Source organism: Peromyscus leucopus, unplaced genomic scaffold, assembly GCF_004664715.2.
Source record: "Peromyscus leucopus breed LL Stock unplaced genomic scaffold, UCI_PerLeu_2.1 scaffold_301, whole genome shotgun sequence".
Taxonomy (NCBI): domain Eukaryota; kingdom Metazoa; phylum Chordata; class Mammalia; order Rodentia; family Cricetidae; genus Peromyscus; species Peromyscus leucopus.
The window spans coordinates 48,801-60,878 of record NW_023505180.1 but is presented as its reverse complement, the minus strand read 5'-3'; the positions used below and the strand labels follow the sequence as shown (position 1 = coordinate 60,878).

The following is a 12,078-nucleotide window of genomic DNA, read 5'->3' as shown; positions in this document are numbered from 1 at the left end:
TCATAGGTGTGATTAAGCCATCAGGTTTATTAATTGGCATTTATTTGGGAATAAACAAACTTGTCAGAACCTTGAGACAAGAAGTGGCTTTGTGAAGTAGAGCATAGCATTCATCAAAACAGAACCTGAGCCAGCAAGATGGGCTAATAGGTAAGAGTGCTTGTTGCCAAGCCTGACAATGTGAGCTCAGTATCTGGAATCCACATGATAGGATTCAAGACATGGTTCCTACGAGTTGTCCTCCTATACCATGAACATACCCTCACACATATGTGTGTATGCAAGTATGTCACACACACACACACACACACACACACACTAAAAATAAGTAAATGGTACAAGCCAGTTGAGCAGGTAGGCTAGCTTCAGATCTTCACTCTCTCCTCTCCTCCATATACAATCTCCAAGTCTCATGCCCAGCTCTGTAACAAGCTAACCTGCAGTGGTCTTTCCTCACTCTCTGCCCCCAGTCCCAGAAAGCTAAGTAGATTCTGGTGGAACACCATGCTTTCACCCTCCCGTGGATCGCCCCCCCCCCACACTTCTAACCCATCCCATCCCTAACCATCAGCTTCACCTAGAACACATTGTACCAGAACCCCCAGTGGCCACACCTAGCAGGGTCCTAGAAGCACTTTCTACTAGGCAACACACAACCGCCAGGCTTTCCTAAGAACTAGACAGAGCAACCGAGAGCAAAGAACAAAACAAACACTCAACAAAGACAAGACCAGATATCAGCACCTAGAATTACAATCATCCCAAACCCAGATGCCTAGACACCAGTGTAAAAAGGCAGTCAAAACAGCCAGGACAATATGCCCCCACTCGAGCCCAGCACCCTACTGCAAAAAACAGTCCAGAGCAACACAACGTAGCTGACGCACAACGCAAGGACCCTAACATAACCTGCATGGATATGATAAAGGTTATTTAAGAGGAAATTAATAAATCTCTTTTTTAAAAAATCTATGAAACCAAACAACCAGGGGATACAAGTGAATAAAACAGTTCAAGACCTGAAAGTGGAAATGAATCAATAAAGAAAACCCAAACTGAAGGAAATCTGGACATGCAAAGTTTAGGAACTCAAACAGGAACCTCAGAGACAAGTCTCACCAACAAAATATAAGAGATGAAACAGAGACTCTCAGGCATTGAACACAAGATAGAAGAAATGGACACCTAGGTCAAAAATAAAAAGTTAAAATTTAAATTTCCATGTTTAAAATATCCAAGAAATCTGGGACACTATGGAAAGACCAAAACTAAGAATAGGAATAGAGGAAAGAAAAGAAACCTAGACCAAAGGCACAGAAAATATTTTCAACAAAATCATAGAAGAAAACTTTCTAACCTAAAGAAGAAGATACCCGGGAACAAGAAGTATACAGAACACCAAATAGGCTGGACCAGAAAAGAAATTCCCCTTGGCACACAATAATCAAAACACTAAACGTGCATAACAAAGAGAGACTATTAAAAGCTGCAAGGAAAAAAGACCTTTAAAGTGGCATATAAAGGCACACCTATTAGAACAACACTTGACTTCTCAGTGGAGAGTCAGAAAGTCAGAAGGGCCTGAGCAGATATGCTGCAGACTCTAAAAGACCACAGATGCCAGCCCAGACTTCTACACGCAGCAAAACTTTCAATCACAGTAGATGGAGAAAGACATTCCAAGATAAAACCAAATTTAAGCGATATCTTTATACAAACAAAGCCCCACAGAAGGTGCTAGGAGGAAAACTCCAGCCGAAAAAGGTTAAATAAATATAGGGAATAAATACTCCAGACAAGCAAGCCAAAAGAAGGAGAAAAAGACACACACCATGAGATAAAATAATAGGACTCAACAAACATTGCTCATCAATAACTCTTAATGTCAATGGTCTCAATTCCCTGATAAAAAAAAAAAAAACCCACAGACTAACAGAACAGATATGAAAACAGGATCCTCCTTCTGAATCCAAGTAACACGTCTTAACATCAAGGATAAACATTACTTCAGGGTTAAAGGATGGAAAAAGATATTCCAAGCAAATGGACCTCAGTAGCAAGCCGATGTAGCCATTTTAACATCTGACAAAATGGGCTTCAAACAAAAACTAATCAGAAGAGCTAGGGAAGGACTCTACATACTCATCAAAGGAAAGTCCACCAAGATGACATTTCAGCTCTTAACATCTATGCCCAGATACAAGGGCACCCAAGTTTGTAAACACTACTACAATTTAAATCAGAACAAACCCCACACATTAACAGTAGGGAGACTTCAACACCCTAATCTCACCAATGGACAGGTCATCCAGACAGAAACTAAACAGAGAAAAAGTGGAACTAACGGACATTATGACTCAAATGGATCTGACAGATATCTACAAAACATTTCACCCAAACACACAATTTACCTTTTTCTTAATACTTCATAGAACCGTCTCCAAAATTTACTACATATTTGGTCATAAAGCAAGTCTCAACAAATACAAGAAAATTTAAATAACCGCCTGCATCTTATCAGACCTCTACAGATTAAAACTGGATTTTCAACAACAATAAAAACAACAGAAAGCCTACAAATTCATGGAAACTGAACAACTCTCTACTGAAAAACCACTGGGTCAAGGAAGAAAATAAGAAAGAAATTAACTGGAAGGCTCGTGGAGAAGGAGGAAGAAGCGGAATCCATGTCCATTGGTCTCCTGAACCGCGCAGACGTCGCCAAGGTTGCCAGGTCGGAGAAGGTAGATCCCAGAAGCAGGGCGCCCGCCTCGGGGCAGGGCAGCCACGGGAAAGGCGCCTACCAGGACCGCAACAAGCCGGCCCAGATCTGCTTCAGCAACATTTCGCCGCCAAAGCGGTTGCTGATGCCATTAGGACAAGCCTTGGACCGAAAGGAATGTACAAAATGATTCAAGATGGAAAAGGTGGTGTGACCATTACAAATGGCAGTGCCACCATTCTGAAACAAATGCAAGTATTGCACCCAGCAGCCAGAATGCTGGTGGAGCTGTCTAAAGCTCAAGACATAGAAGCAGGGATGGGACCACGTCGGTTGTCATCATTGCTGACTGTCTCGTAGACTCCTGTACCAAGCTTCTGCAGAAAGGTATACATTCCAACCATCATTTCTGAGTCATTCCAAAAAGCTTTGGAAAGGGGTCTTGAAACCCTTAATGACATGTCTCGACCTGTACAACTGAGCGACAGAGAAACCTTGTTAAATAGAACGACCACTTCGTTGAATTCAAAGGTTGTCTCTCAGTATTCAAGTTTACTCTCTCCAATGAGTGTCAATGCAGTGATGAAAGTGATTGACCAGCCACAGCTACCAGTGTAGATCTTAGAGATATTAAAATAGTGGAGAAGCTTGGTGGGACAATAGATGACTGTGAGCTGGTAGAAGGGCTCGTTCTCACCAGAAAGTGGCAAATTCTGGCATCTCAAGAGTGGAGAAGGCAAGATTGGGCTTATTCAGTTTTGCTTATCTGCTCCTAAAACAGATAAGGATAATCAGATAGTAGTGTCTGACTATGCCCAGATGGATCGAGTGCTCCGAGAAGAGAGAGCCTATATTTTAAATTTGGTGAAGCAGATTAGAAAACAGGATACAATGTCCTGCTCATACAGAAGTCTATCCTAAGAGATGCGCTTAGTGATCTTGCATTACATTTTCTGAATAAGATGAAGATTATGGTGGTTAAGGACATTGAAAGAGAAGACGTTGAGTTCATTTGTAAGACAATTGGAACCAAACCAGTTGCTCATATTGACAGTTCACTGCTGACATGCTGGGTTCTGCTGAATTAGCAGAGGAAGTCAATTTAAATGGTTCTGGAAAACTGTTCAAGATAACAGGTTGTGCAAGCCCAGGCAAAACAGTTACAATTGTCGTGTGTGGTTCTAACAAACTGGTGATTGAAGAAGCTGAGCGCTCCATTCATGATGCTCTCTGTGTTATTCGCTGCCTAATTAAGAGAGAGAGAGAGAGAGAGAGAGAGAGAGAGAGAGAGAGAGAGCTCTTATTGCAGGAGGTGATGCTCCAGAAATAGAGTTGGCCCTGAGACTGACTCATGAGTACTGAGTACTCATGAACACTGAGTGATATGGAATCCTACTGTGTTCATGCTTTCACAGATGCCATGGAAGTCATTCATCTACACTAGCTGAAAATGCTGGCCTGAATCCGTTTTTTACGGTAATGGAACTAAGAAACAGACATGCCCAAGGAGAAAAAACTACAGGCATTAATGTCCAAAAGGGTGGAATTTCCAACATTTTGGAGGAAATGATTGTCCAGCCTCTGTTGGTGTCAGTCCAGTGCTTTGACCCTAACAACTGAAACCATCCAGAGCATTCTGAAAATAGATTATGTGGTAAATACTCAATAATCTGGATGAGGCTGACCAACTGGCACCATATGGACAGAGTACCATGGCTAGAAATAGAGATGGTCCTCTTGGTGTTCCTTTGTCTGAAAGCTTGCTTCATCAGAGTTTTTGGACATTGTTCCCAGTTGGCATTTCTTTAAAATTATATTGAAACAATTTAATGAAAATATTAAATATTTGGTTTCAAACTGCAAAAAAAGAAAGAAATTAAAGACTTCCTAGAATTCAATGAAAATGGATGTAAAACAGACCCAAACTTATGGGACACAATGAAAGCAATGCTAAGAGGAAAGTTCATAGCACTAAGTGCCTTCATAAAAAAATGTAAGAGATCTCATACTAGCAACTTAATAGCACACCTGAAAGTTCTAGAACGAAATGAAGCAAACACACCCAAGAAGAGTAGACAACAGGAAAATAATCAAACTGAGGGCTGAAATCAATAACATAGAAACAAAGAGAGCAATATAAAGACTCAATGAAACAAAGAGTTGGTTCTTTGAGAGAAAATCAACAACATGGACAAACCATCATCCAAACTAACAAAAGGCAAAGAGAGAATATCCAAATTAACAAAATCAGAAACAAAAAGGGGATATAACAGACAACGAGGAAATCCAAAGAATCATTAATGTCATATTTCAAAAACCTATAATCCACAAAATTGGAAAATCTAAAAGAAATGGACAAATTTCTTGATAGATACTTTTTACCAAAGTTAATTAAGATCAGATGAACAATTTAAATAGACCTATAACCCTAAGGAAATAGAAGCAGTCATTAAAAATCTTCCAACCAAAAAAAACATTCAGGGCCAGATGGTTTCACCACAGAATTCTAACCAAAATTTCAAAGAAAAACTAATACCAATACTTCTCAAATTATTCCACAAAATAGAAACTGAAGGAGCATCACCAAATTCATTGTATGAAGCCATAGTCACCATGATACCAAAACACAACAGACTCAACAAAGAAAGAGAATTACAGACCAATTTTCCCTCATGAACATAGATGCAAAAATACTCAATAAAATACCTGAAAACTGAATCCAAGAATACATCAAAAGGATCAACCAACATAATCAAGTAGGCTTCATTTCAAAGATTGCAGGGATGGTTCAACATATGAAAATTTGTCAATGTAATACATCATATAAACAAATGGAAAAGGAAAAAAACCTCATGATCATCTCATTAGGTGTTTAAAAAGCCTTTGACAAAATCCAACACCCCTTCATGATAAAGGTCTTAGAGAGATCAGGGATACAAAGTACATACCTAAACATAATGAAAGCAATATACAGCAAACCAACAGCCAACATCAAATTAAACAGAGAGAAACTCAAAACAATTCCACTAAAATTAGGAACAAGACAAGGCTCTTCACTGTCTCCATATCTACTCAATATAATACTGGAAATTCTTGCTAGAGCAATAAGACAACTAAAGGAGATCAAGGGGATACAAATTGGAAAGGAAGAAGTCAACATATTGCTATTTGCAGATGATATGGGGCCACAAAAAATTCTACCAGGGAACTCATACAACTGATAAACACCTTCCGAGAAGTGGCTGTATACAAGATTAACTCAAAAAAAAAAAAATAAGCAGCCCTCCATGTACAAATGATAAATGGGCAGAAAAAAGAAATCAAGGAAACAACACCTTCACAATAGCCACAAATAATATAAAAATATCTTGGTGTAACTCTAACCAAGCAAGTAAAAGACCTGTATGACTAGAACTTCAGTCTTTGAAGAACAAAACTGGAGAAGCTATCAAAGATGGAAAGATCTCCCATGATCATGGATGGGAAGGATTAACACAGTAAAAATGGCCATCTTGCCAAAAGCAATCTATAGTCAAACGCAATCCTCATAAAATCCTAACACAATTCTTTACAGATTTTGTAAGAACAATACTTGGGGCTGGAGAGATGGCTTAGCTGTTAAGAGCACTGGCTGCTCTTCCAAAGGACCTGGGTTCAATTCCCAGCACCCACATGGTAGCTCACAACTGTCTGTAACTCCAGTTACAGGGGATCTGACACCTTTATACAGAGTATATACTGGCAAAACACCAGTGTGCATTAAAATAAATAAATAAATCTTTAAAAAAAGAAAGACTCTTCTGTAAGCAGCCTGAGGTGACCTGTGAAGATGGTTAGCTACTCTCTTGACCCAGAAAACCCTACAAAAGTATGCAAATCAAGAGGTTCAAATCTCCTGGTTCACTTTAAGAACACCCGTGAAACTGCCAGACCATCAAGGGTATGCATATCCGAAAAGCCACCAAATATCTGAGAGATGTCACTTTAAAGAAGCAATGTATGTCTTTCCGGTGGTATAATGGTGGAGTTGGTAGGTGCACCCAGGCCAAACAGTGGGGCTGGACACATGATCGGTGGTCAAAAAAAGAGTGCCGAATTTTTGCTGCACATGTTTGAAAATGCAGAGAGTGATGCTGAACTGAAGGGTTTAGATGCAGATTCTCCAGTCATTGAACACGCCAGGTGAACAAAGCAGCTTAGATGTGCTGATGAACTTAGAGAGCTCTTGCCTGGATTAACCCATACATGAGCTCCCCTGCCACATGGAGATGATCCTCACTGAAAGGAGAAAGTGTTCCAAAGCCAGAAGAGGAGGTTGCGCAGAAGAAAAAGACATCCCAGTAGAAACTGAAGAAACAAAAACGTATGGCACGGGAATAAATTCAGCATAAAATAAATGCAGATAAAAAGTAAAAAAAAGGAGAGAGAAGAAAGAAAAGAAAAAAAGAATAGCTAAAACAATCCTGTATACTCAAGAGAACTTCTGGAGGTATCACTATCCCTGATTTCAAGTCTACTACAGAAAGCAATAGTAATAAAAAAAAAATAAAAAAAAATAAAAAACTCATGGTATTGACATAAAAACAGACATGTGGTCAATGGAATCAAATCAAAGACCCAGACATAAATCCACACACCTGATTTTTGACAAAGAAACCAAAATTATACAATGGAAAAAAGAAAGCATCTTTAACAAATGGTGCTGGTCTAATTGGATGTCAGTATGTAGAAGAATGCAAATAGATCTATATTGTCTTAATTAGGGTTTCTACCGAGGTGAAAAGACACCATGGCCATGGCAATTCTTATTAAGGAAAACATTTAATTGGGGTGGCTCACTTACAGTTCAGAGATTTAGTCCATTATTATCATGGCGGGAAGCAAGGCAACATGCAGGCAGACATGGTGCTGGAGGAGCTGAGAGTTCTTACATCTTGGTCCACAGGCAACAGAAAGGACTCTAAGGTTCACACTGAGTATAGGCTTAAGCAAAAGGAGACCTCAAAGCCACCCCACAATGACACACTTCCTCCAATAAGGCAACACCTCCTAATAGTGTCACTCCCTATGAGTTTAATGGGAGCCAATTACATTCAAACTACCACACATAAACTCAAGTCCAAGTGGATAAAAGACCTCAATATAAATCCAGATACACTGAACCTGATAGAAGAGAAAGTGGGAAATAGCCTTGAGTTAATTGGCTCAGGAGACAACTTCGTGAACAGAACACGAATTGTGAAGGCACTAAGATCAACAATTAATAAGGGGGACCTCATGAAACTGAGAAGCATCTATATGATAAAGGATGCCATCCTCTGAAAAAACTGGCAGCCTACAGATAGGAAAAGATTTTTACCGATGACACATCAATAGAGGGCTAATATCCAAAATATATAAAGAACTCAAAAAACTAGATATCAAGAAAACAACCCAATTGAAAGATGGAGTACAGATCTATCTAAACAGATAATTCTCAATAGTGAAACTCAAATGGCTAAGAAACACTTAAAGAAATATTCAGCATACTTAGTTATTTGAGAAATACAAATTAAAACTACTTTGATATTTCATCTTACACCTCTTAGAATGGCTAAAATCAATAAAATGTGACAGCTCATGCTGGTGAGAATATGGAAATAAGGGGGACACTCCTCCACTCCTGGTGGGAGTGAAACTTGTACAGCCACTGTGGAAATCAGTGTGGTAGTTCCTCAGGAAGATGGGAATCAACATACCTTAAGATCCAACTATAACCACTCTTGGGTATGTACCCAAAGGATGCTTCATCCTACCACAGAGAAGTGTGCTCCATCAGGTTCATTGCTACTTCTATTCATAATAGCCAGAATTGGAAACAACCTAGATGTCCCTCAGCAGAAGAATGAATAGAGAAAATATGGTACATTTACACAATGGAGTGTTACTCAATCATTAAACAAAAAAATAAAATAAAATCATGAAATTCACAGGTAAATACATGGAACTAGAAAAAAAAAAAATCACCCTGAGTAAGAGATCCCCAGCCCAGAAAGACAGATAGGGTATGTGTTCAATTATATGTGGATATTAGCTGTTAAGTCAATGATAACCAAGCTACAATCCATAGACCCACAGAGGTAAGGTATAGAGTAAGGGACTAGGGGGATAGATAGACCTCATTAAAAAAGAGAAAAAAAATAAGATGGGGGCTGGAATGAGAGGATCAAGAGGGCAGGGGAGAGGGGCATGAGGGAGGGGATATTGGGAGAGACAACTAAAATTAAGGGCCATTTAAGGGATAGAATGGAAACCTAATACAGTAGAAGCTTCTATGTATATATATGAAGGTAATCTAAATGAAAACAAATAATAGGAGAAACAGAGCCCCACCTGGACATCTTTTGTCATCAACTGAAGCTTCCAGTACTAGTATTGGGTTACATCTAATTGAGTTTTTGGCCAAAGGAGTCCCATGGGAACTCCCAAACAACCCAGACTATTGTCAAGAACTATAAGTCCTATATAATGAAGGGACTGTTGACTTAGGGTAACTTTCAACAATATGCCAAATTATTCAAATTATTTTCACAGTGACTTTTGTGTTTTTGATTCTTGGTACATACCACAACACAAGCCCAACACTAAACTCCAAAGCAGTTTGGTGAGGTCCTTTTCAACCATCTCATGGATTCAAAAGTTCCATTCGATCAGATCTCATAACATGGTCAGAACCAAAAGGTCCCAATATTTTCCTTTTAATAATATAGATGAAAGACTTGTACAAACCACAGTTTCTGGTAAAGAATTACAATTCCAAGGTGATTCTCCACCTTCACATTCAATGTTGTAGAAAAAATTCACACCTCAGCTAGGTGTTGGGGAAAGGTAAGTCTAAGATCCTTTTGAATACAACATCCTTTCAATGTCTCCTCTGGAACTTTAAGTTCTAACACATCTGTGCATTATGATTCGCTGGTTAAGCAAATTAAAGGTCTTGCTCATAATACCTTCCTAGAAAACTCTGTGAACAGAGGTAGAGGTGCCATGAGCATTGCATTGAAGGAGCCTAAACAGCTAAATCTGGAGCGCATAAGGCTTATTCACCCTTTTACATAAAGATTCAGATGCTGGAGAGATGGCTCAGTGGTTAAGAGCACTGGCTACTCTTTCATAGGTCCTGAGTTCAATTCCCAACATTCACATAGCAGGTCACACCTGTCTGTTAACTGTAGTCCATGGGATCCAATTCCTTCTTCTGGTAAATGTATGTGCAGGCAAAATGCCCATACACATAAATAAATAAATTTTATATAAAGGTCCGGGTATTCTGAATCCTACTTCCACACTGATTCTGTTTCCATGTTTAATAAAATTAAGTCTTTTGTTCCCAACAAGCAGCATGCTCTATCCCTTCCTTACCCTAGATTTTCTTTCATCAGATGAAGAGAGACTATCTCACCTAGATCTGCACAAAGCCACAGTAAAACTCGGAGAAGCTACCAACACCTACAAACACACACACACACACATACACACACACACACACACACACACACAACACACACACACACACACACAACACACACACACACACTTCAAAGCTAAGATGTTCCTTTATTTTAAAACGAAAGAAGGAGGGTGCGGGAAAGGAAGAAAAAGAGGGGAAACGAAGAGAGGAGGAAAGGGGAAGACCGGGAGGCTTGATGGGCGTGGTCTGAGGGAGGGGAGAGGTCAATGTCCTTTCCACCCAGCCCGCCATTCCCTGCACAGTGAAAACAAGCTCACTTGTGATTGGTGCCTAGAGGTACACGCCCAGAACTTCCTCCTAGCCTGTGGCTGAAGAAAAACAGGCAGAGGGGAGAGGTCGCAAAAACGCCTGGCTGGGAGTATATGCAAACTAAATCAAACGTATTGTTCAAAATTTACAGTGGGTCATCTCTTCTTTTTTCTTATTTCTTTTCAATATCGAATGAAGGGCTGACCAGCAAGGTCAAACTCCCCTTATTAATGAGGCATTGCTGGGGCTCTGTCCATTAGGGCGCTCAGAACGGTGCATTTACTGCAATTTGCAGCACTTAATAGAGAAAGGTCAGAGCGGGTCACGTTCAATTTCCACTTGGCAGAGGGAGGAAAAATGGAAGCAATTCATTTGCACAAATTTGAATAATTCTTCTCCGTCTCCTTTCTTTATCTACTTATGGATAATTCCTGCATCTTACCTCACTCACAAATCATTTCAGAGCTGCAACTGCCAGATTTTCTATGAAGGCTGTAATGGAGCTGACAGATTCTATGAATCCAGGTGTCAAAATAAAGCCACCAACCCCTTCCCCCGCCCGCTTCTCACGACAGGGAATAGAGTTGCCTCTTGTGGGCTCTTAAACTTATCATAAATGTATCAAGATTGCTGTGGGCCATGAAACAGCTGTAGACAATTAATCTTTCCACAATTCTTCGCATAAGAATTGCTTTCCCCCGCAAAGTAAACATCTGCCGTGCCGAGGTGATTATTCACGGCCGATGGGCGCCACCACAGTTTTATGCATAGAGCCATCAGTGGCAATGAAGCAAAATTTATAGTTTTCCCTGGTTCAGTAAAAATAACATTTCAGCTGCATTAAAACATCATCCATCAGCATTGTCCCAGAGCCCCGAGCCCCATCTCATCCACAGAAATTAAAAAGTATTCATTTTAAATGCTAACTTCTGAAGCTCGCAATGCCACGATTGCCTCTGGGGTGGGGCGCGATCGTGGTGGAAGACGGAGGGAGAGGTTGTTATAAAGCACAGGCGAATGGAACAGCAAATGTGTACTACCTCCTGAGGTAAGCCCAGATTACTGGACTGTGGGTCTTATCTATTCATAGCCTCTGAATGCTTAATCAAAAATCCTCCCATCAAATTGAACAACTAAGAAAGAAAGTTATTTCACACAAACGATATAATTCCTTGCTTCAGGGGAGAGCATCAACAACGCCAGGCAACCGCTGCTTTTCCAAACACAGCAGGCATTTTGTTTCTTTGAAACAATTGTTTAAACTTGGCTTGTGGGGTGAACACCTTCCCCTGCCCCCGGGAGGAGGGGCAGTCAGCATTTGCTCTTGAACCTCACTCAGCTTTATGGTGAAGGACTTGGCAGTTTCCTCTCAAAAATGAAGAGACACCTGTATTTTGAATCTCAACTTAGAGGGCCCGTTGAGTTTGACACCTCACCTGGCAATCAGAGCTCACCATCCTTGAGTAAAAAATATCAGAAGTTCAAGGTTAACCTGGGACTAGTGAGACCTGCCTCAAAAAAAGCCACAAACAAAAAAATAAAAATAAATAAAACGATGAGTTGTAGAATCAGAGTCATGGATATTTAAACAGAGTAA

At 40.0% G+C, this 12,078-nt stretch overlaps 1 pseudogene; it reads left to right on the top strand.

Moving 5' to 3' along the window:
• The first annotated feature begins 2,687 nt into the window (after nucleotides 1-2,687).
• LOC114695757 lies at nucleotides 2,688-4,391 on the top strand (annotated as a pseudogene).
• The last annotated feature ends 7,687 nt before the right edge of the window (nucleotides 4,392-12,078 follow it).